Source organism: Sus scrofa, chromosome 15 (genome assembly GCF_054392235.1).
Source record: "Sus scrofa isolate SSC_HxYL_T2T_F1_AM1 chromosome 15, Sscrofa_HxYL_maternal_Yorkshire_Landrace_v2.0, whole genome shotgun sequence".
Classification (NCBI taxonomy): Eukaryota; Metazoa; Chordata; class Mammalia; order Artiodactyla; family Suidae; genus Sus; species Sus scrofa.
This window is the reverse complement of record NC_139397.1, coordinates 61,005,703-61,031,846: the sequence shown is the minus strand read 5'-3', so window position 1 is coordinate 61,031,846 and position 26,144 is coordinate 61,005,703. Positions and strand designations below refer to the sequence as shown.

Genomic DNA, 26,144 nt, shown 5'->3' with positions numbered 1-26,144 from the left:
ACAACAACAACAACAAATGCAGCTGCCACAACCTCAGCAGTAATCACGTGTTTTTCCATCTAGGTTTAGCTTCTCATTGTAGATAATCTCTGTTCTCTCCTAATTTGACCAAGAAGAAACTCTTAAAGGTGGAGAATACCCAACTTTAGGGACCTCTAAAGTTTATCAACTAAACTGTGTTGCAAAATATTTAGTCTGTAACAATATATACTGCCCTTCCTATTAAGCATTTGGATGGGACTTATAGTTTCACATCTAATGTACGCTAAGGGCTTTGTCCTACTTAAATCAACTTCTTCCTTACTCCAATTGAGAAAGGATAAAGTACACAAAATATTTTTATATTCATGCTATTTACTACTGATTGTCCTAAGCTGGTATATATCTAATCTCCAAATAGAAACAGAATTATTTTTTCATAAAAATAACAAAGATATTTTTGAGGATTAAGGAAATAACTTTATATTATTAACTATGTCAAATTTTACTTCTTTTTTAACTGTTTCATCTCAGAAAGAAATTAAGTTATCAGGACTGGACAAAAGACAAAAAGGTTCTATTTTCACCTTTGTTGTTTGAGCAAAACCCATGCTCTTCATTTTCCTCCTCTGCTTATTCAGAATAAAATGCCTGCTCAGGAGATACAACATGAGAATGAAAGTATGAATTTAGGTGAAAATCTTTTAAGAATAAAAGTATTATAGTATAGTAGCAGCTTTATCATAAAGTACACAAAGGGCTCACCAACTATTTGCCACAGTGAGAGATCCTTGGTACTAGAATTGAAGGTTAAGAATCAAGGCTCTTTATTCTTTTCTTTTTTTTCTTTTTAGGGCCACACCTGCGGTAAATGGAAGTTCTCAGGCTAGGGGTCAAATCAGAGCTTCAGGGTCAGGGATTGAACCTGCATTCTTGCAGATACTAGTTGGGTTCATCCATTGAGCCACAACAGGAACTCCTAAGGCTCTTTATTCTTAATATATCCTTATAATAAGGTTCACAAATAACAAAGCTCACTATAAACTTAGCATTGCATTCTGCATAAAATTTGAAAGGTTAAGTGTTGGGGAAAATGGATGGAAATAATTCTTTAATAAATAAGATAAAACTTACTAAGTGATTGAGAACAATATACAATGTATACTACTATCCAGACCAATTAAGCACAAAATTTCAACAGAGCTTTTTCTTGAAGTTTGACAAAATAAATGTAAAACATTTAGGGGGAAATGTATGAGAATTGGTTAGTTCATTTTTTCCATATATATGTTTTAGGATATTTAGGGCAGAAGGGGCATTATTAGGACTATAAAGTAGAGAGGTGAGTGGAGCAGAGGAAGAATGGAAGCAGGAGAAAATGGAATAGATAATGGATCTGTATGGTCCCCTAGGAAGGGGGAAAGTCTGGTGATAGCTGTGGGAATAAATAAAATGGACAGACTTGAGAAATACACAATTCAGCATCTGAATCTGGACACTTTTGAGCATGAAATAACGTGCTGGGACACCAGGCATAAAACTAGACTGCCGTGGGTAAAGCAGACTTAAGGATATTGTACGCAGTGATAACAGAACAGATCATTTTAGCTACGACTGAACTTAAAGGTGATATAAAATAATAGGAAAAATATTTTGAGAAAAAAGCAAAATGAAAGTGGATTTGCCCGATCAGATTTAAAAAACATGTACTATAGAGCAACGATACATTAAACAGTGTGGTATTAGTCACCCCAACTTTCACTAAGGGGTGTTAAACCTAATCCCAGATCAGTTAGGCTGAGGATATGGAACTATACTGACCAGCTCTATCATACAGCCAGTCTAAGCATTTCTTAGCAAGTAAAATCCTGTGGATGATGACACTCAATATTTTACTGAGGTGCCAAGACTGTGCCAGGCAATGAGGATGCCAGAGTGCATAAGCTAAACAAGATCGTCTTAAACTATCATTCTGGATTTATTTTTTATTTTATTGGGGAGCCATGAACTTGTATGGAGTCTTGTGGCATCATTGTTACATCAGTTGTAAGGATATTGTCCAGTCATTTATCCAGTACATTCCAGAATGCCTTCCTTATGGGGAGTTCAGGGAGAAATAATACCCCTTAAACTCAAATTATCAAATAGATGATCTGCATGACTTCTCAACAGTTGTTCTGTTTTTATCTCAAGGACACTAAGAATCGTGGATCCCTTTTCTGCACTGGCTACTGGAAAGCTGAGCTGAGTTTGTAACCTTCCCAAAGCACCTGCGAGGACACTCTGATATACATGTCTAGTTCCATTCATGGCTGTGACAGCAAAGAATCCCCATTTTTGTTTGAAGGGCTCTGATTGTGCTATTTTCCTTGCTCTTGTGGTCTTTGACCTGGTAATTCATATGAAGTCATTACTTAGTATACACGAACACATGCAAAAAGGCAGAACAATTAAAACCTAGTTCAAACTCAAATAGTAGCCATTTTGGAAGTTCCTGTCATGGCTCAGTGGTTAATGAACCCAATTAGGATCCATGAGGATGTGGGTTTGATCCCTGGCCTCACTCAGTGGGTTAAAGATCCGGCGTTGCTGTGAGCTGTGGTGTAGGTCACAGATGCAGCTCGGATCCCGAATTGCTATGGCTGTGGTGTAGGCTGGCAGCTACAGCTCAGATTTGACCCCTAGCCTGGGAACTTACATATGCTGCACGTGTAGCCCTAAAAATACGAAAACAAAACAAAACAAAATAAATAATAACCATTTTAATAGGTACATCATTATGCTTAAGAAATGGAAGGCTGTTATGTTTTAGGAATGGAATACTGTTTTTCTGTGGATTCTAGCATTTTCACGAGAGTCATTTTTCTGAGCCAAAACATTTTGCAGATCTCTGTAATGAAAATTATATAACTTTGAGTATCTCTTGATTGAGAAAATAAAACACTATTCTACAGTTGACAGTATATTTAAGTAGCTTCTACACACACATGAAAGTATTATGGATAGGAATATATATTATATATGTTTTGTGTATATGTGTGTATGTACATATATAAAATCATTTATAAACAAGCTCAATTTAGATATGCTTTATGAAATTCCTGAAATCACACTTTACCCCCACGTGTTGGAAGTCGACAGATTGGGGACAGCTGATTTACTAGAGTGATACAGCTACTGTTAGAAAATCCTAGGCTGGTATCATTGCTTTGCCTGCACTTCTCAGGTGGATTTGTCTCTGTTTAAAGGCCCAGGCTGTGCCATAACTCCCTGGGAAACTGCTTGTTTTTGTGCTTTCTGCTCTTCTTGGTCCAATGAAACATCAAGTTCACTCCACAACATCAAAATTGGATTTGAGATCATCTCACATTAACATTGGATGTTAATAAGTCATTTCTGTCTTTGGGCCATATGTAACGTTATCTATTTAATCATAAATTTCAAAGAAATACTAAGTCAGAGGAATGCTTTTTGTTTGTTTGTTTTTTGCTTTTTAGTGCCGCACCTGCAGAAGTTCCCAGCCCAGGATAGGGGTCGAATCAGAGCTGCAACTGGCCCACGCCACAGCCACAGCAACATCAAATAGGAGCCATGTCTGCAACCTACACTGCAGCTCACAGCAACGCTGATCCTTAACCCATTGAGTGGGGCCGGGGATCGAACCCTCGTCCTCATGGATACTAGTCTGGTTCATTACCACTGAGCCACAGTGGGAACTCTGGAACGTTCTTTTTTTTTTTCCTACCTGCTTTTGGAGGTTATATACAGGCAGAGTGTCACCCCAGGGAAAGCTTTTTACTTTCCCACAGAAAGACAGGAGACTAGTTAATTAGTACATTTATGCGCTCATAAGTTAAATGTATAAAATTGGGGTCATAATAGGAGGCCACAGTTCTTAGGTAAATAAAATTCCAGTCTCAATGTAGTTTTAAATGAACGGATGATAGTTTCTAGAGTTTAAAAAAAATATGATCATACTGTTGCCAAGGGAATCAATTTCCAGCAGAATGGGCTATTTTTGCTCGAGAATTATTTCTCAATGGCAAAAATACAAAATTGTATAGGCCAGTAGTTTTCTTTTTTCCTTTTTTTTTTTTTTTTTTTTCCGTCTTTTCTAGGGCCGCTCCTGCGGCATATGGAGGTTCCCAGGCTAGGGGTCTAATCAGAGCTGTAGCCGCCAGCCTACGCCAAAGCCACAGCAACTCGGGATCTGAGCCATGTCTGCGACCTACACCACAGGTCATGGCAACGCTGGATTCTTAATCCACTGAGCAAGGCCAGGGATTGAACCTGCAACCTCATGGTTCCTAGTCAGATTCGTTAACCACTGCGAGATGGGAACTCCTAGGCCAATAGTTTTCTAAATCAAGTACAATCTGGACAGTACTCCATTGAAATTATCCTAGAGTTCTCTGCATGCTTTATTGATTTTAACACTTTTGACACCTTCCACTGAATTATTGAATGTGAATGTGATTCCTTTATAACCAGAGTCAGCTCTGAAAGAGTCAAGGTTATAGTGCAATTTGAGAAGCTTTGAGAAAGATTTTCACAAGGTAGTCACCAATGCTTATGCAGGCCATTCCATTGTTATCTTGGCTTAATGAACTGTGTAAAACATAAAATTTAGCTTAAAAAGAATATATGAAACAATTATTTAAGTTAATTATCTAATGCTTTTGCAAAAACTTATTTGGCAGAGGAGGAAGGACAAGGTCTAGATAAGTAGGTACCTAAGGGGTACCTCTTTTTGAGAGAAAAGGAATTTAAAGAAAGATTTACACTAACCACAGACAGGCTTCTCCACAATACTGTTCCAAACAGCCATGGGTAACTTCTGCTTCTGGGCCTCAATCATCTATGTGTCAAGCAAAAATGGACAAGAAATAAATGTAAGAAATTATGATAATAATACTAACAAAAGCATCTCCTACCACTTACTGAGTATCTGTCACTATGTGACATGCTCCACATTTATTACCTCTAAACTTCACAGAGCCTAAGTTTTTCCTCTAAGGATTAAGGATTTTGAATCCTGGATCCAGAGATATCAAATCATTTCTCATGGCATAACCCCAAAAAGATGACTACAAAAAATAAAGCTCTGTTATATTCTCTTGATTTCTTAGTAACAAAATGATGATAGTTTATTTTTATTGCATGCCTATTATGCACCAGGCAGTCACCACACTGTGAACTTTCCATAAATGTAATGCTCAAAACACCCTATGGACAGTGTGCTGTTGTCATCCTCAGGTCACAGATGAGGAATCTGACGATTAGAGAGGTTGAGTAACTTCTCTGAAGGCATTCAACTAGTTAATGGCAAAGCCAGTTTCTAACTTAGCCATTACGGCTCCAGAGCAGGTGCTTTTAATTACTTTGCCATAAAATTAATATCTCATTTGGGAGTGTTGCATAAAACCCAGAACAGTTAAACCATTTGCTCTCAACAGAGGTGAACAGAAGTAATTTACAAAATACAAAATCTACAACTTAGAAGGTATTATAGCAGCTTTAGCAAGATATAAAGCAACTAGGATTGAACATAAAGGATGCATATATAATTGATTTTTATATAACAATTATTATATAATATTAATGTATGTTATTCATTATATAAATAATAATAATAATTATTATCTGTATATATTTACAACTACCAAGTTAGAATCTCTTCCTTTTTTATCTCAGCCTGGCCAAAGATGGTCTTTTTACATTGCCTTTAATAACTGTTGCAGACTCTGTTGCCCTTAATATTATCATTAACTCCTGCTACTCTAATATACTAGAAAAAAGGTATAATAAAGGATTTTAAAATAATTTGTCCTTTTGTTTTCTTCAAAGGGAGACTCAGAAATTGAACTTCAAAAAAAGTAATATTGTTTCTAAGTGGCATTTTTAACAGTGCTATTCTGAGAAATATTTTTAACCCAAACTTTGAAGAATGGATAGAAGTATATGTAATATGCTCAGTGAAGATATTATTTCAAGGAAAATACTATTTCCTGATATAATTTACAAAGAAGAGGGCAAGCTACTCATAAAAATTCTGATTGATAGATAATCTCCAAACAGCTCTTCCTACAATAGATCTTTCTTATGAGACCTATGCTTTTACTAAGGGACTACTGTTTCACATTTTGTAAAACTGAAGATTTAAAAGTTAAAATAAGTGGAAAGCATGAAGTTCTTTTGACCACAAATGTCGATGATGTGGTTACATGAATTTTCTGACCACTTAAACTTTAACCTTGAGATCTTATTTGTTTTAATGTTTGCCTTAGAATTGTCCAGTAAAGACACATTTCTTTCCATGCTAAGCAGCTTATGATTCTTTGTTTGAAACCCTAATAAATATTTCAACATTTGCCTTAATAAGAATAATTTAGCAAATGTAAATTTATTTTTGCATGCTATCCAAAGATCCTATAGCCATTGCTAGAGACTCTAATTCTTTAGGAAAGTAAACAAATGCAACCTAATCTATCTTGTTTCATTTAGTTGAGATTGTAAATGCTGGATTTGCACAAAGTGAAGTAGGCCTTGACTCAGAAAAAAATAGATATCCATAAACGGTGTCTTAGACAACTTGGTAATTGCTCTGATTTCTTTGGACTATCCTTGGACTCTGGATTAAATTTAGTCCTTGTGGGAGTTCCCATAGTGCAGCTGAAACGAATCTGATGAGGGTTGCGGGTTCGATCCCTGGCCTTGCTCAGTGGGTTAAGGATCCGGCGTTGCCGTGAGCTGTGGTGTAGGTTGCAGACGCAGCTCGGATCTGGCATTGTTGTGGCTCTGGCGTAGGCCAGTGGCTTCAGCTCTGATTGGACCCCTAGCCTACGCGAACCTCCATATACTCCAGGTGCAGCCATAAGAGGACAAAAGACAAAAGACAAAAAAAAAAAAAATCAAAAAAGATTAGTCCTTGTTTTTAGTTACTGAATCATTGAGTGTGACGGATTTAACTCCTAACTTAAAAACAAACAAACAACTCCCTTTCTCTCCTTCCTTACATGCGTGACTTTTGTTCAGGCCTTTCTTATCTTTGACACAGACTATTGAAATATTTTCCTTTCTTATCTCTCTTCTTATACTTCCCCTCCTTTCATTTATGCATTATTCAGTTGCTAGAAGGATCTATTGAGAACATAAATTTTAAAACTTCCAATGGCTTAGGATATAAATGAGTTTCCTTGTATATCACCCAAGTAGAATTATTTTAAGAATCTTGCCCTATCGTGTTTGTTTTATCCTCTTGCAGGAATAAAGACACAAAATTATTTGTATGTCCAAAAGTCAGAGTATTATAGTCATTATGCATGGGTAGAGTGTTAACTTCTGCTATGGAATTGTTAAATCCTTCAGCTTTTTTTCTTTTAGGTCTGTGCCCGTGGCGTATGGAGGTTCCCAGGCTAGGGGTCAAATCAGAGCTACAGTTGCCAGCCTATGCCATAGCCACAGCAACGCAGGATCCGAGCCACGTCTGTGATGGTGTACACCACAGCTCATGGCAATACTGGATCCTTAACCCAAAGAGCGAGGCCAGGGATCAAACCTGCAACCTCATGGTTCCTAGTTGGATTGTTTCCACTGCGCCATGACAGGAGCTCCTACTTCAGCTTTTTGAATTCTCTCACATCTTGGCATGAACCCATCATATCCATTGGTGTTCCATGATTTTATTTACTCGTGGCTGCATTGATGAGGTTGTGAGTCACAGAACACCCCTTATCAATCATTTTATTATGCCACACAGTAGTTCTATGTTTAGAAAAAGAGGAGTATGTTGAACCAAGTAAGGAATTCCCATATCTCAAAAATAAGTTATTGGCTGTTAAAGAAAATGACTTTATAATGTGTAACCTCAGTACAACTGACATAAAATATTATCGTCCAAGTTACTCTTTACTTGTACTTATGAAAGCAGCTAGTGCAGGAAAATTCCACTGTTGGAAGTTGTACTTTATCAGCATATTAAGATTCTAGTTAAGCTCAGTATAAATAATATCTCAAAAATGTCTATTTCTCTGATATTCTCCCCTTTTTTTGAGTTTTCATTCTTGTAATCATTTGAGAAGGTATAAAGCCCTGCTCTTCCACCATTGTCAGAACTTTCTCTTGGATTTCAAAATTAACTTTTGATGTTAATATCCATGATTAAATGAAAACAGGACACCACTGGCATTTCCTTGACCTTGATCTTTGTTTCCAGCTCCACTGAGGTCAGACCCCATTACAGCCTGTTCTTGCAGTGAAAACCGCTTCAAGGTACAATCCTTGCCCTGTGGGAGGTGTTAATACAATTATCATTAACTACTATTATTCCTTTTAATCCAACAGTCTATTTATTCTTCACACCTGCTGAATATACTAATAACAGCAAATGCATTTAAATCTCCTCTTGGAGTTTGCTTTGAACTCAGAACTCATCGATGCATAAAAATTACCCATTTTAAGTGTATTTCCCATGCATAAATTCACTGGAATCTATCTTTTCCACCTACTTCCCATAACAAATTCCATAGTAAAATTGCTATGGAATCCATTGAAGTATTTATACTTACCCAATTCCATTAAATGAATTCACTGTGACTAATCTAAAATTTTTTTTTGGGTAATGATCATTTGATCCTTTTTCAGAGATGAATAATTATGGCCATATTTTTGTTGAGATTTCGAATCACACCAATATATTCTTTTAGTCAGTCCTAACTAATAACAATCCAAAAGAAGATTTGTGCTTCAAATTAGTGATCAAACTTTTTCATTAATAATACTTCTGGAAGGACAAGATACACTATAGTTTGCTTACTTTTTATTTCTCTGAAAGAAATACTAATGTCACAGTGTGCTGAAATCCCTATTATTCAAGCTTCTTTTTTTTTTTTTTTTTTTTTTTTTTTTTTTATTTATTTTTTTTTTTTTTAAATTTTATTTTCCCACTGTACAGCAAGGGGGTCAGGTTATCCTTACATGTATACATTACAATTACAGTTTTTCCCCCACCATTTCTTCTGTTGCAACATGAGTATCTAGACATAGTTCTCAATGCTATTCAGCGGGATCTCCTTGTAAATCTATTCTACGTTGTGACTGATAAGCCCAAGCTCCCGATCCCTCCCAATCCCTCCCCCTCCCATCAGGCAACCACAAGTCTCTTCTCCAAGTCCATGATTGATTTTCTTTTCTGAGGAGATGTTCATTTGTGCTGGATATTAGATTCCAGTTATAAGTGATGTCATATGGTATTTGTCTTTGTCTTTCTGGCTCATTTCACTCAGTATGAGATTCTCTAGTTCCATCCATGTTGCTGCAAATGGCATGATGTCATCCTTTTTTTATGGCTGAGTAGTATTCCATCGTGTATATATACCACATCTTCCGAATCCAATCCTCTGTCGATGGACATTTGGATTGTTTCCATGTCCTGGCTATTGTGAATAGTGCTGCAATGAACATGCGGGTGCATGTGTCTCTTTTAAGTAGAGCTTTGTCCGGATAGATGCCCAAGAGTGGGATTGCAGGGTCATATGGAAGTTCTATGTATAGATTTCTAAGGTATCTCCAAACTGTTCTCCATAGTGGCTGTACCAGTTTACATTCCCACCAACAGTGCAGGAGGGTTCCCTTTTCTCCACAGCCCCTCCAGCACTTGTTATTTGTGGATTTATTAATGATGGCCATTCTGACTGGTGTGAGGTGGTATCTCATGGTAGTTTTGATTTGCATTTCTCTTATAATCAGCGATGTTGAGCATTTTTTCATGTGTTTGTTGGCCATCTGTATATCTTCCTTGGAGAAATGTCTATTCAGGTCTTTTGCCCATTTTTCCATTGATTGATTGGCTTTTTTGCTGTTGAGTTGTATAAGTTGCTTGTATATTCTAGAGATTAAGCCCTTGTCAGTTGCATCATTTGAAACTATTTTCTCCCATTCTGTAAGTTGTCTTTTTGTTTTCTTTTTGGTTTCCTTTGCTGTGCAAAAGCTTTTCAGTTTGATGAGGTCCCATGGGTTTATTTTTGCTCTAGTTTCTATTGCTTTGGGAGACTGACCTGAGAAAATATTCATGATGTTGATGTCAGAGAGTGTTTTGCCTATGTTTTCTTCTAGGAGTTTGATGGTGTCCTGTCGTATATTTAAGTCTTTCAGCCATTTGGAGTTTATTTTTTCTATCAAACATATAAAGAGGAATTGGTGCCCATCCTCCTTAAACTCTATTCAAGCTTCTTATTGCTACGGCCAAGTTCTCAGAGAAGATTCCCAGTCTTTCATTCTCAGCTGCCTTGTCTGGACCAATCACAGGCAAAGTAGTCTGAGGTAAGAACACTGAGACCTGGACACTGAGCACAGAAGCAGCCAGGCGCTGGAACCACATTATGAGGCCATAGAACATCAAGTTCCCTCCCCTGACCCCAGAACCCTGCAACCTGAAGAATGGATGTTCATGCCACTGCCACACTGCCCTCCACAGACCTCACCTCTGTGGGTTTTCTGTTTCCTATTCAAAGTCTGAGGCTGGAGCACAGGCTGAGTGAGGTTACAGGTCCAGGGAAAATATGCACCTGGCTTCTTTTAGATTCTGAATTGGAATGGTTTAAGAGAGCAGAAGTTCCTACAGAAGAGAATAGCTCAAACAGGCACTCAGTTCAGCAGATGTGTTGCTGAAACAATGTCCACTACACCTTGATCTTGATATAGTCGGTTGCCTTTGCTTCAAGGACATCACTTTTTTGCCCTGTCACTCAGAAGAGGTTGGTTTAGGGTCAGAATTTTGATCTCCAGTGAGCTCTAATCCATTCTTCTTTTTCTTTCCTTTCTTCCTTCCCTCCCTCCTTCCTTCCCTCCCTCCCTCCCTTTCTTCCTTCCTTCCTTTCTTTCTTTCTTTTTCTTTCTTTCTTTCTTTCTTTCTTTCTTTCTTTCTTTCTTTCTTTCTTTCTTTTTCTTTCTTTCTTCTGTCATTTTTTTTTTGAGTTGCATGAGTTTTTTTTTAATGAATTCTGGATACTGGACACTTATTAGATATAAGATTTGCCAATATTTTCCCCATTCTGTAGACTATCCCACCCTCCCTTCCTTTCTTCCTTCCTTCCTTCCTTTTCTCTTTCTTTCTTTCCCTCTTCCTTTTTTTCTAATGGTTACACCCATGGCATATGCAAGTTTCTGGGCCAGGGATTGAGTCCAAGCTGCAGCTGCAACCTATGCCACACCTGCGGCATCAGTGGATCCTTTAACCTGCTGCACCAGGCCAGGGATGGAACACTCTTCTTTCTTTTCTATATCTTGGGTTCTTGGGAGCACACAACTAGTAAGTCACATTTTATTAGGTTTAAAATTAAAGGTAAATGTGCAATGTAACTAGATGGAGAGATCATTTAAAAACTGATGCTATTGTGGTACTAGGCAGGGTAAAAATGGAACTGGCCTGAGAATCTGAAGGTGTGGGTGGGCCCAGGCTCTGCCACAAGCTCACTGTGTGACGGCTCCCCTTCTGTCCCTTTTTCAGTAAAATGCAGGCTTCCTTCATTCTCTGACAGTCTTTGATTTTCAAGTCACGGTGATGTTTGCCGTAGCAATGGGGTGCAATGTCTGGGATGATCGCATGCTTTGTTCCCTTAATGGGGACTGAGGCAGCAGCTCCATTTGGCATAAGCTGAGCTGTGTCAGCACAATAGAGCTGATTGGCTGGGCCCCAAAAGCAGACCCCAGGGAGATACCGATTCTGACAGGCAAACAATTAAAGGGGGAAATTGGTGCCTTGTGGATAAGACATCTGTGTGCCTGTGATATCCTTGACCAAGTCTTCAGTGCAACGTGAGGTTTAATTGGAATGGACAGAACTGCTCTGGGTTAAGGCCATTCTCAAAAGGAACTGCAGAATATGTCTGTGGAACTGGAAGTACACACTGAGATTTTCAAATCTATTTTTATGTTTGAAGATTCCAATAGCAGAAATGACTATCTCTTTATGTTTCTTACTTCTGCAGCCAAGTAATATGTTGGAAAATTAGTCAAAATCTAATTTTAATGTTTTGTGAATATGCTGGGGGCTGTGAAACATTTGGCAAGTTTTACTCCCACTTTCCCCCCACACCTCCTGCCAACATTTTCTTCTGCATTTGATCCTTTTGCTCTGTTCTTTTTCATCTTTTCTCCTTTAACATGTTCCCACACTATTTTTACTCTTTAAAAATATGCACACGTATTCCCATGATTCCTTTCCACACAGACTTTCATAATCTCCATGAATGAGGTGGTGAGGGGCCTCAAGATCATAAAGAAGGATGAAGTTTCACAAACTCAGGGTCTTTCAGTGGGTGTATGCCAACACCTGCCATCACTCCCTGGCATCTCACCCTTGATGTGGCAGTGGATGCTATATCTGCTGTACTTCAACTTGACCATCCTGCTTCAACCAGGCTCAAGAGGGCAAATGTCAGGGCACTATATCAAGCCTTTTTACCACACATGTCTCTAGTATATGTATGAGTCAACTCATGCAGCCATGACAAAATAACTAGAGTGGCTGTCTTAAACTGTCTAACTTTCTCTCTCACAATTCTGGAGACTAGACATCCAGGATCAGGATGTTGGCCCCTTCAGTTCTGGGTGAGAGCTCTCTTCCTAACTTATGGAAGGCTACCTTCCGGCCATTTCCTCACATGGCCTTTCCTTGGGGTGTGCACACAGGGTTGGGGTGGAGAAGGAGAACAGACTTATAAGTGAATCCCTTGATGACGACTCCATCCTCATGAGCTGATCTAGCTCTAATTATTTCCCAAAGGCCTCATCTCAAAATACAACTTCATTACTGGTTAAAGCATAAACATAGGAATAGCAAAGTTGTGGTGGGAGGGCACAATTCAGTTCCTCATGGTGTAGGACAGCGAAAGACAGCCCATTGCTTCAATATAACGGGAACTGTCTCTTCATCCTTCTTCCTCATGACACAACAGAAATCACTGTATCCTCCCCTAGTTCATGCACACTTGTCTCTTTATTCCTCTCCTCCACATCTAGCATCCTTAGCAAATTCAAGACCAGACACTTCATTAAATCTAGATAATACCCAGTCAGAGTATTTGGACCAGAGAATTTATTATATGGTTCCCTCATTCTTGGGTCTTGACACAGTTGTCCTTTTACTTGCTCAAAGTTGTTGTTTCTTTTTTGTGGTAAAGTATAAATAATATAAAATTCACCATTTTAACCATTTTTAAGTGTACATTTCTTCACTGGCATTAAGTACATTCACATTATTGTACAACTATCACCACCATCCATCTCCAGATCTTTTTCATCTTCCATGAAGATGCTACCAATAACATACTAACTCTTTTTTCTTCCATACCCCACCCCCTCATAACCACCATTCTACTGTCTGACTTTATGAATATGACTACTTTAGCTATCCCAAGTAAGAAGAACCATACAGTATTTGTTCCTTGTGACTGACTTATTTCATGCAGCATGTCTTCAAGGTTCATCCACATTGTAGCAAACATAAGAATTTCCTTCCTTTTTAAGGCTGAATAATATTCTATTGTATGTATATACCATATTGTGTTTACCTAACGTGGGCACTTGGATTGCTTCCACCTTTGGGCTATTGTGTATAATGTTCCTATGAACATGGGTCTACAATCAAAGTCCTTCCTAATAAAACAAATAAGTTGGAATTCTGCCATTGCTCTGAGGAATAACTAACATTTATTGCTTGGTGTTTGCAAAAAGGAAATGTTGTGGAGCTGCCTGAGTGGATATTTTAGATTATGTCTAACCTTTGCCCTTTAAGGATACATGACACAATTCTAAAACATCAACAACTTCAAAGTTCTTTCAAAGCTGGGCATATTCTTTAAAATCTTTATTCTTCTGTATAGTCAGGCTAATTTCCCAAGGCAATTTAAACTTTCCAGTTTACTTTGATGCTTAAGGATTTCTGGTAAAAATAAGAGTAAAGGAATTAACTTGGCATCAAATTTAGCATGAAATATAAAAAAGCATTATAATAGCTTTTTATATTTTGGGAGAGAAAAATTTACCTATTTTTTTCCGTTGCCTGGTGCACAGGAGAAATACTAAAATATACAGAATCTTAAACTCATAACATTTTAGATCTGGAAGGAAACTTAGAGAGACAATCTATCTCAATTCCTTTATTTTGTAGTTGCAACAAACCCAGAGAACTTACGTGGTTTCTCTTTTTATTCTATTCATTTTTTTTATTCAATATTTGGGTGTCAACTTTATGTGATGCATTGTGTCCAATACTATAAAACACATACAAATTGCCTATGGTTTTATTCCTACCATTAAAGAGCCTATATTACAGAAAAACAAACACCCTAGGCATTGAAATTCAACAAATGCAGAGCCACTGTTTTGTTCAGGCTAGTGTGCTCAATATTGAAGAAGATACAAAGATGGGAAGGAAGACAGACCCATACTCAGTGAGCATTCAAACCAATAGCGAGACACGATGCACATGCACTATACTGTTAGAAATGGTCCCCGGGAGGCATTAGGGACACAGTGAGGAATTAAATGAGGTAGAGATCACATCCATCAAGGGAAAATAAGTGACTACTTGAGAGAGCTAGGACATGTCACAGGCTTCAAAGGATGTGGGTGAGCTGAGCAGGCAGAGATGAGAAAATTGAGGAGCAACATGATCAAGACATGAAGTCAGGAAAGAATGAGGCTCTGGGGGAGACTCAGGAAAGGAGCATTGTGTGGAGGAGGGCTTGAGGGACCATCTCTCTCCTGGGCTCTCTCATTAGGCTGTAGAGCTAGAAGGACTGGTTCTAATCCTGGCTAAATCTCAGGGTCCTCCTTTAGAACACCCAACTATTAGTGGCCCCCACAATATAGGATTATTGTGGGAATAAAAAAAGATAGCAAATGTAAAATGCTTCATAGTGCCTGGAACATAGGAAAGCTCCACAAATGTTAGCCACACATCTTGTACTGCAAAGAGTGCTTTGATGTCAGCTGAAGTAAACTGAATTGGATATACTTAGTCTAATAGAAATGGATAGCCATTAGAGGATTTTGTACAAAGGAATGCTATGCTAATAAATACATTGTTGAGAAATTAATCTGTAAGAGTTTTGTGGTAACAGATAGAAATGAAGGAAGGCAGGAGGTAGAATGTGTGTTAGGTGGTACTTGTAATAGCCCAGATGACAAGTAAGTAATGAGAACCTCATAACATTTGATGGAGTGGCAGTAATAATGAATAAATTATATAGACGTTAAGATCAAATTAGCAGCAAGAAGAGCTGAAGAATAGAGGAAATGATTGGGTATAGTGGAAGAAAGCTTAAAAAAAATACCGAAGATGAACATTTAGCCGCCAGGTTAGAGACTGAGATGGGGACCCTGAAAGATAAAACTAGGGTTCAAGGTGATGATATTGGCTATAAACATATTGAATATAAAAGACCAATGGAAATGTCTTTTAAGTAGCCCATGATAGAGTTAAGTGCAGGGAAAACAAGGTGATGCCAAAGCAGCAGAAACTGGACTTTATGAAATCCCTAGTGAATTTTAAAAAAGGAGCAGCTGGTAAATATGGAGATCAAATTTGAAATGATTTAGATTAAGTGAATGAGGAGGTATTGGATGTGATCTTGGAAAAAAAAAAAGACAGTGGAAAAAAGTTGGGTAGAGTGGTAGATAGTTGGGAGTAATTTCATTTTCTTCATTTTAACATGAATGAGCCTTATTATGTTTTTCAGTATCAAGGAAGGTGCAAAGAGGGATAAAATGAAAATGTTTTCCAGAAAGCAAAAATGGCCAGAGCAAAGTCCCAGGGGAAGTGGAGGTGATTAAATAGAGGAAAAGACTATACTCGGTGTTGAGTGATTGGTGGTGGAGCTGAGTGACTCCCCTGTTAGGCTGGTTGGAGGGAAGACAGGAGGCTGCTTCAGCCACACTGTGTGAAGCTAAGCCTTGAAGCATGGGCAGGATTTCAGTGCACAGTGATGGGGAAGGGAATTCGATAACATTGTGAGAGCAACTTTTAGGAGTCAGGAAAAGGCAGCAAAACACACTCCAGAAGTGAAGACCAATGTATTGTACTCCTATAACACATTACCACAAACTGGGTGACTTAAAGTTAAAAGAAATGTCTTCTCTCAGAGTTTTGGAGGCTAGAAGTCCAAAGTCAAGGTGTCAGTGGGGCCACACTCCTTCTGGAGGATCATTTATCTATTTCTCACCTCTTCGAGGTTCCAGTGGTCGCCACCATTACTTGGTTTGTGGCTGCATCACTGTCATCTCCGCCTTCATTTTCAGCACCTTCTCCTTTGTGTGTCTGTTTCAAATCTTCCTCAGCCTCTCTCTTACAAGGATACATACAGTTGCATTTAAGACCCACCCAGGAAATCCAAGATAATCACATCTGCAAAGATTCTTTTTCCAAATATACTAAGAGTTACAGGTTCTGGAGATTGGTACATGGATGTTTCTTTGAAAGCCACTGCCACGCATCATAAACACCTTACAGAGGATAACAAATGCAGTAAGAATTCAGAATAAATAGATTTGGACAAGCAATATGTTGGATGCCAGAGGACAAAAAAATCTAGAATGGTAGGCTTCATAAAATGTGTACTTATCAAAATTATAATAATTTAATGTGTACATGTATATAGACTGTGCTGTTCAGCCATGATAACTTAGTAACTCTTTCTACCCAACAACAGGATAAAGTTTTTGAGGAAAAAGTTTGCAGATATATAATGGGTCAAGTTTTTGAGGAAAAAGTTTACAGATATATAATGGATTCTTTGCTATTAAGGTCAGCAATCACATCTTCTTAGTAACCCTCTAGAAGAAATGAAATGGTGCTAGCAACAGTAATAGAACTAACTGAAGAACATTTTCTGGTAGGAGGAGGATCACTCGTCAGGCTTTCCAAACCTTGCTATGTTATGGTTCCCGGTGCTAAGAATGCGAAGCTGTTTTCCCTAGGTTATAGTAGCTCATTTGCTGAAATATCAAAAACAACAGTTTTCAAATCACTTGCAAGAAAAATATTTTTGACAAACCACAACGTCTCTAGTCCATAAACATGCATACTGCCTGTAGTGAATTTATAGCATCAAACTCTTCAACAAGAAAAACCACAGTCTGGGACAGCCCATAAGTTGTGATTTCCCCTTCCTGAAGCCAGACTGTGGTTCTTAATTAAGCAGTAGTTTTTCGACTCTTCAAACAACCAAATCTTTATAACAGCCTCAGAACTGCGTAAAAGAGGGAAGTGTGTTTCTTCAAATACTATAATTTGGCTTGCTCAAGGACTTCCTCGGTACACAGAGCACCTTTTTTTCTCCCCAGCCCATGTAGCATTCTGCTAACAGAAGGAATCGTATGTTTTTTCATCACTTGAACTGTGAGTGTTTAAGGAAGTGAGTGTATCTACCTTCTCACTCCACAACCACGCTTTGTTACAGTGACTCCATCCCCTCAATCCTGGAATGCCTTTCACTGCTCCCCCAGCGGCTGCCCAGGCTTTGCTGGTGTGACCCAAGTGTACCTAAGAAGTCAGCACTCACCTCCCAAGTAGCCCCTTCTATCTTTACACTGGCTGGAAGGTTCTTCCTCTTACTTGAGTTTTTCTTGAGTTGAGATCTTTTTCTCTACAGTTTCCAACCATTTGGTCTCAGTTATTCCATTTGGGGCACACAGAACAATATGCAATTCTCATCAAAGCACGGCTCATCAGATATTTGCAGATAGTGACAATGTTCCTTCTTGGCACGCTGAATTTGCTCCGGGCTAAATCAATGACCCAGATCTCTTCAATCATTCTTTATGCTTCATAAGCCCCAGTCCTCTTATCATGCTGTTTCCTTTTCCTATTACAGATGTTCTAAATTCCTTTGAGGGTGTGCTTCCCTATACTGAATCCCGTGTCCCAGATTTGGCCTGATCAGTACTTGGTGGAACAGAACCAGACCACACCACATTAATATAATACATCTCTCAATACAGCCTAAAATACCCTAGGCTTTTTGATGCCTACCTCATTTTTTTCTTTCAAAACAGTTTCTAGCATGGGTTTAAAACCCTTGGGACATAGTCCGGGAAAAAGTCATTAATTGGCTTTAATGCTTTCAAGTCAGTTCATAATCTTTTATCTTTATCCATGGACTTGTGTCCACTTGTAACACATTTATTTGTTTACTAGCTTGTCAGGTGGTTTACCAAGGAACACAGTCACTTATAAGAAAAGAAATGTTTAATGCCATGGATTTTCTCGGAACTTTAAAATAGGAAGGATAAGTTGAGAAAGTTGCCTTTTGGTACCTATACATTAAAATACAAAGTTTTATCTGACATAAATCCTAGCAATATTTTCTTAGCTCAATCTCCCAAGACAAAAGAAATAAAAGCAAACATAAACAAATGGGACCTAATCAAACTCAAACACCTTTGCACAGCAAAGGAAACCATCAACAAAATGAAAAGACAACCTAGGGATTCAAAGAAAATGTGTGCAAGTGATGTGATCAATGAAAGGTTAATTTCCAAAATATACAAGCAGCTCATACAACTCAGTATCAAAACAAACAACCCAATCAAAAAATGGGCAGAAGACCAAAAAAGACATTTCTCCAAAGAAGGCATGCACATGGCCAGCAGGGACATGAAAAGATATTCCACATCATTAATTATTAGAGAAATGAAAATCAAAACCATAATGAGGTATCACTTCACACGAGTCAGAATGGAAGCAACCTAAATGTCCATCCACACAGGAATGGATAAAGAAGATGTGGTATATAAATATATTTATATAATAGAATATTACTCACCCATAAAAGAGAGTCAATATTGCCATTTGCAGCAACATTGGTGTATCTAAAGAACATTATACTAAGTGAAGTAAGTCAGACAGAGAAAGATAAGTATATGGTATCATTTATATGTGGCATCTAAAAATTAATACAAATGGAATTTCTTTACAAAACAGAAACAGACTCATAGACCTAGAAAACAAACTTATGGTTACTAAAGGGGAAAGTGACAAGACATAAATTAGAAGTTTGGGATTAATAGGTACACACCATGATATATAAAAGAGATAAACAACAAGGATTTACTATACGGCACAGGGAATTATATTTACTATCTTGTAATGGAAAATAACCTGTTGATGGAAAATAATCTGAAAAAAACGTATGCATGTATGTATATATAAATGTGTACATATATATATGTATGTATATGTATATACACACTGAATCACTTTTCTGGACACCTGAAACTAGCACAATATTGTAAATTGACGATACTTCAATTAAAAAATAAAATAGAAAGTTTTAAAATCAAGCATCATTTACTTTACAGAAACTTATACAAATAAGACGAAATTCTTTTTTTTCTCTAAAAAGATATCCCCGAAGAGTGGAATGGAAAATGGAGTGGGTGTGTGTGAAGCACGATTTGGCATTCATCGTGCTACCCTTTTTGTTCTCTACAGAGATGCCAAGGATATTCTAGAGGAACTCTAAACAGAGAGCCAAGTATTCAAGTTCATGTCTACATCATTACATATTTTATCCTTTCCTAAAATTTTTGAAGAGCGTGATGAGAAGTTATAAAAATAACTGGTTGGTTCTGTCTTGAGTTTATATATGGTGATGTACATGGTAGCCCTAAAAAGAACTTGAAAAGTAAACTATGAAATGCTAGCCTTTTGAAGTGAAATTGGCAGTGGAGGTAGGCCCATAGACCTGAATGGGGTCTATGAGCCTGGAAGGGATGTGGGGTAAGATTTGGCCTCTGAGCTTTAGTGTGGCCATGGACACTCCAGCAATCTGAGACAGGCCTTCATTACCATGTTGACTACCCCAAAAGATTTGTTTACTCAGCAGTGTAAGCCAAAGCAACAAGTGCCCCAGGGAGCTGAGTCTTACTTCTGAGGCAGGAAGGTGAAAGGGCAAGAGTGGGCTTTCACGTTATTCTCAGGTTACGTACTCTACGTAACAGCATCTTAGCCATCCCCAGCAACCTATCAGAAGGCTACAAACAGGAACTATTCACTTCTAGCTCAAGTCTTAATGTCTGTAAGAAGCCTGTGAACTGGTTCTGATTATCTCTAAGTTCAGTTTTGCTAAAGGGCACTTTCTTCTCTAGCAACATTATTTGAACACTTTGTGGGGGTTTTTTTTCTTATTATTGGTATCCATTCCAAGATAACCGCAGGACAGGTATGGAAAAGCTGATGCACACACCGAGAACAGATGGTGAACTTAATGTATCAGTTTATTCAGGGCTACCAGTTTTGTTGCTTATTTAAAGAAACTCTGCGTTATATGAGCATACTAGGAATATACTGACTTCATAAAAGACCATGTAAGACACTTATTATGAGTCGAGGGTGTGTTTGGAACCAATGAATGTTGAGAGATCACATGGGAAGTGGGTCCTTTTCTGAGGAAGCGATAATCTATATGGTGACTCACCTACAAAATTCCTCAGCTCATGACAAGAAACCCAAAAAGAAGTCTTTGATTTTTGTGTTTTTTTGTTTGTTTTGGCCACACCCATGGCATGTGGAAGTTCCCAGGCCAGGGATTGAACCCCCACAGCAGCAACCCCAGCTGCTGCAGTGACAATGCTGGATCCTTAACCCACTGCACCACAGGGAACTCCTGAAACCCAAAAAGAAGTCTGATTTGATCCCCCCAGTGAAATCATATCTTCCCTCTCAGGGCTGTCAGTGCCAGTCTGAATTTCTTTTGTTAAGATCTTATTGATCCTTTCTATTTTTGAACCTTTATTTTGGGCTTTTTACAAAAGACTAATGACTGTTGTTTTATTAAAAATAGTACAGGCTTGTATTAAAAATCAAGCAGTACAGAAATGTATAAAGAATGGAAAATGTCACCCAAAGTCTCATCACCTTGATATATAACCATCATGAGTGTTAATATTAATATTTATCTTTTTATAAAGACATCCAGATAGAAAAGACAAATGGGAACATTTTCCACATACAGGAACTATAAACATATCAGTTTAGTTTTTAAAGTCAGATTTATTGAGGGATAATTACATCCAATAAAATTCACTCTTTGTAGGTGTGCAGTTTTATGAGTTTTGGCATATCCAGTGCTGTTAACTTCCACCACAATTAAAATATAGAATATTACCGTCACCTCATAAATTCCCTCCTAACTATTTTTAGTCAATCACTTTCTCCCTCTCCCAGTCCTAGAAAAACTGATCTGACTTGTCTCTATAGCTTTGCTTTTCCAGAAAGTCTTAAAAGTGAAATCACCCAGTGTGCAGTTTTATGTGTCTGATTTCTGTCACTTAGCATAATGCTTTTGAGTTTCTTCCTTGATAATGTACAGGTAATGATAGTTTGTTTCTTTATTTTTAGTTCCTGGATAATATTTCATGGCACCAACATAGCGCATTTTGTTTATCTGTTCACCAGTAGAAGGACATTTGAGTTTGGGCTATTATAAATAAAGTTGCTCTTTCTGATTTACCTCACTCAGTATGAGAGTCTCTAGTTCCATCCATGTTGCTGCAAATGGCATTATTGCATTCTTTTTTATGGCTGAGTAGTATTCCATTGTGTATATATACCATATCTTCCTAATCCAATCGTCTATTGATGGACATTTGGGTTGTTTCCATGTCTTGACTATTGTGAATAGTGCTGCAATGAATATGCGAGTGAATGTGTCTTTTTTAAGGAAAGTTTTGTCCGGATATATGCCCAAGAGTGGGATTGCTGGATCATATGGTAGTTCTATGTATAGATTTCTAAGGTACCTCCGTACTGTTCTCCATAGTGGCTATACCAGCTTACATTCCCACCAACAGTGCAGGAGGGTTCCCTTTTCTCCACAACCCCTCCACAGAAAGGAAAATCATGGACTTGGAGAATAGACTTGTGGTTGCCTGCAGGGGAGGGAGTAGGAGGGATTGGGAGCTTAGGGTTAACAGATGCAAACTATTGCTTTTGGAATGGATTAACAATGAGATCTTGCTGTATAGCACTGAGAACTATGTCTAGATACTTACAAACCAGCACAACAATGGGAGAAAAAATTATGTATACATGTATGTGTAACTGGGTCCCCATGCTCTACAGTGGGGGAAAAAAAGTGTGTTGGGGGAAATAACAATAAAAAATAAATAAAATAAATAAATAAAGTTGCTTTGAACATTTTTACTCAGGACTTGGGATATAAATCTTCCTTTCTCTTGGGTAAAAACCTAAGTAGAATTACTATTGTCAGTATGTGTTTTAGACCACAATAAACTGGAAAACCATTTCCCAAAGCAGTTGTACCATTTTGCAATCTCCCCAGCAATGAGCATTATAGTTCCTCTGAATCCTCACCAGCACTGGCACTGTCAAGTTTTAAAATAATTTTAGCCATCTAAGGTGGTATAGTGGTATCTTATGGTTTTAATTTGCATTTTTCTGATGACTTACATTAAACATAGTTTTCCTGTGCTTCATTGATCATTGATATGTCTTTTTGGTGAATTGTCTTTTTCAAAGCTTTTGCCTGTTTTTCAAATTGAGTTGCTTTCTTATTAGTGAATTCTTAAAGTTCTTTTTATACTATGGATATAAGTTCTTTTCCCAATAAGTGTTTTGCAAATATTTATTCCTTGTCTCCGGCTGTGTTTTCATTATCTCAGTGGTGTCTCCCATAGTAAAGAACTTTCTAATTTTAGAAAAGTTTAATTTATCAATTTTTTCTCTTATGGATTGTGTTTGGGTATCATCTCTAAGAAGAGTTACAAAGAGTTTTCTTCCGTACTTTCTTCTATAAGTTTTGTTATATATATATATATATATATCTCCTACTAGAATATTATAAATATTATATATATACCCTGCTAGAATTTTTGTTGAGGTTGCATTCAATCTATACATGAGTTTGGGAAGAACTGACATCCTAACAATATTGAGTCTCCCTATCCATGAACATAAATTGTTTCTGGTAGATTCTTTGAGAAGTTTTATGCACACAATCGTACTGTCTTTGAATAAAGACAGGTTTTTCTTTCTTTCCAATCAGTCTGACTTTCACTTCTTTTTCACCAGTTTAATTTTCAAAATGTACTAAATGCAATTGTGTACTAATGCAAGGGAGAAATTACAAAAAACAGAGTGAAGTGTAGAAATACAGACAAATATTTCTTAGTCACATGAAATATTAGTGTCTAAAAGATTACTTCAGGGTAATGAAAAACATTTTAAAATCATTGAGCACTTAGGCTCATTAAGTTTTTGACAACTCTATTTTAAATTTAGATATTATTGATGAACCCAATGATGTGAAAGATTAAGGAAATTAATAATTTTATACTTCTTTTACTTTTTTCACATGCTGCTCTTTGGTTTTATTGTTATCTTCATTTTGCTAAGATTTATAACACCTTAAATCCGTAACCAAAATTCCCACAATGTTAACTTCAATGTTAATATTAAGAAAAAAATTCATCTTCATACCCATCCTCTCATAATTGCTTTTCTATTCTTGACATTTTTGCTTTGATTAATAACATATTTGGCTAAATATCACAGTCAAAAGTTGTTGGGGTTTTTTTCAGATGAATTAATTTGTCCCATATTCCCTGACTTCTGAAGATGTCTGTGATGACGTGCCTAAATTTTTTATCACTTGTGGATAATTCCCTTTTTTCCTGTCTGGATGTCTGATTTTTTTTTTTTATGCTTGCTATCAAATCATTTAAAATCATTTTAAAAGAATATATTTTGGAATCAATTGTTCTGTATGTATTTTCCCTGGAACACCGTTCCTGTCCCTTATCTCAGAAATTTTTCCTGGGTACAAAATTCTTATAGAAAAAAAAGTTGAGTGCTATGATAGTTTCTTTTATCCAAAATACTATTTACTTGGATCATTATTGTCTAGTCTCCAAACCTATTATCTTCTCTCCATTTGGTTTAATCTCTTTTCCTGTGACTTCACTCTCATTATCTGTTTATTGCTGACTCTAACATACTGTTTTATAAAGGTCTATTATTTTGTTTCTCAATTTCCTTAAGACACAATATCCCTTTTTATATCATAGTTTTGTTATTTGACCATCTAAACTAAATTATGTTGGATCCATGTGTGTGCTAAGAATTTGAAAGGGGTATCACTGTGTAACTTCGTTTAAATTTTATTATTTTAAAAATTCAGAGTTAGGCTCACTGAATTGCTTCTTTTTCCCTTTCCTTTCCCTTTCCTTAACTTTCTTCCCCTTCCTTCCTTTCTCTCCTTTTCCTTTTCCTCCTCTTTTATCTCCTTATCCCTTCCTCCATGCTATGTTTGTATAACTATTATTCCATTTTCCATGACGCTTATGCTTACCACAGACAGTACTTTCTAGATCTTTTATTTACTATCCCAGAACAAGGGAAAGAATTCTGAACCAGTTACCCTTTATCAGACTTTATCCGACCAAGGTCTAGCCCATTAGTGAAAATTGTCTATTTTGTTCTATTTGATTTCCTATAGTTTGAGAGTTTGGCAAGAAAGCAAAGTGCCAAGTGGCCCTAAGGTCTTTTAGGTTTTGTTTGTCAGAAAATATCAGTGAGAAACTTACGTTTATTCTAATTGTTTATGAATACCATATTGCTGTTTTCGTAGAAGGTTTGTTTTGTGTTTAGAATTCTTTGCTTAAAAATATGTCTTCAAGACTTTTTTTTGTCTTTAAGTACAACTGCTGCAATAATCAAACAATGTTCTTTTCCTCGAGACACCATTCATTATTTTATTCCTGTTATAATATGATAGATCAGTTTTGACAGGGTATAATATTCCTCATTTTATTTTAATAAGATTGCTTTTCTCAAGAAATCAGTGCAATTACAGAACAATTCGAATGCATTTATAAACCACATCAAATTTCATATTCTCCCCAACCATGCAGAGTCAGCATAACCCATGTTTTATTTGAAGATTCAAAATACACTTACAGCTATTTATCCTAAAATCATTTTGTGCAACTGGATTCACTAAAAAACAAGATATATAGGCTTCTTCTTCCTTTCCTAGAGGGGTAGACTCTGAAAAATTAAGATACAGATGGCAACAGGAGTCCCCATTGTGAAGAAGCAGAAATGAATCCAACTAGGAACCATGAGGTTGCAGGTTCGATCCCTGGCTTTGCTCAGTGGGTTAAGGATTCGGTGTTGCTGTGAGCTGTGGTGTAGATCTCAGACACGGCTCTGATCTGGCGTTGCTATGGCTGTGATATAGGAGCAGCAACAGCTCCAATTGGACCTCTAGCCTGGAAACCTCCATATGCCATGGGTTGGGCCCTAAAAAGCAAAAAACAAACAAACAAACAAACATATAGATAGCAACAAGGTAGAGTGGGGAGGTAGCATACATTGGGGAAACTGCACAAGAATTGGAACTGATCTTGATTTTGAACGTGGCCAGATCTTAGTTATTTAATCCTGGGCAATTTACATCTCTTGCCAAGCCTCAAGTCTTCAATATGTAAAATGGGAATATTTTTAGTTTTCTTTTAATCATTCTTTCAGTCACATAACTGGTATATACTGAAAACCCCCTATGTGCCACAGTAACTGACAGGAGGTAAAGCATGGAACAAGACAGATACTTGAACACCCTGTGCTTGTGGTGCTTACTTTCCATTGTTTGTCGTAGGTATTTTCCCCAAGAATTAATAAATGAGATAATTTCAGAGGGTTGTAAGCCCTTGTGAAGAAACAACAACAACAAAAAATGACTGGACAGTTGGTGTTAAAATAGCTGCTGCAGTTGTAGAAGGACCTGACACAGACATGAATGAGTTTGGCCAGATCAAGGGACAGAAAGATGGGTGCTGCTGTGGTAGCGTGAATGTGGGGATGGGGGTGGGCGTGGAAGCGATGATGTCAAGAGGTTGGCAGAGTACAGATTGTGCAGGCTAAGATAAGAAGCTGGAATTTTATTCTACTACAGTGAGAAGCAACCAGGGTCTTCACTGAGGAGCAATAGAAGCAGATTTGAGCTGTAGCTTACCCTGTCTTCTAGACAGAAAACATACTGCAAAAAGGAGATAGTGTCTGCAAAAGCACCAGCTAGGAGGCAATTATCATGATCCTGGAGAGCCAAAAAAAAAATGGCTCGAGCTAAGGTTTTGACATT

At 37.4% G+C, this 26,144-nt stretch overlaps 2 protein-coding genes across 7 annotated transcripts in view; one reads left to right on the top strand and one right to left on the bottom strand.

Moving 5' to 3' along the window:
* CFAP96 (cilia and flagella associated protein 96) overlaps positions 1 to 26,144 on the bottom strand; it is a 487,170-nt gene that overhangs the window by 85,789 nt on the left and 375,237 nt on the right. For all 6 annotated transcript variants that reach the window (XR_014828694.1, XR_014828696.1, XR_014828695.1 and 3 more), the window contains one exon: positions 4,768 to 4,837. The gene's annotated coding sequence lies outside the window, so the exon portion shown is untranslated. The remainder of the gene's footprint in view (positions 1 to 4,767; positions 4,838 to 26,144) is intronic.
* SORBS2 (sorbin and SH3 domain containing 2) overlaps positions 1 to 26,144 on the top strand; it is a 324,236-nt gene that overhangs the window by 37,965 nt on the left and 260,127 nt on the right.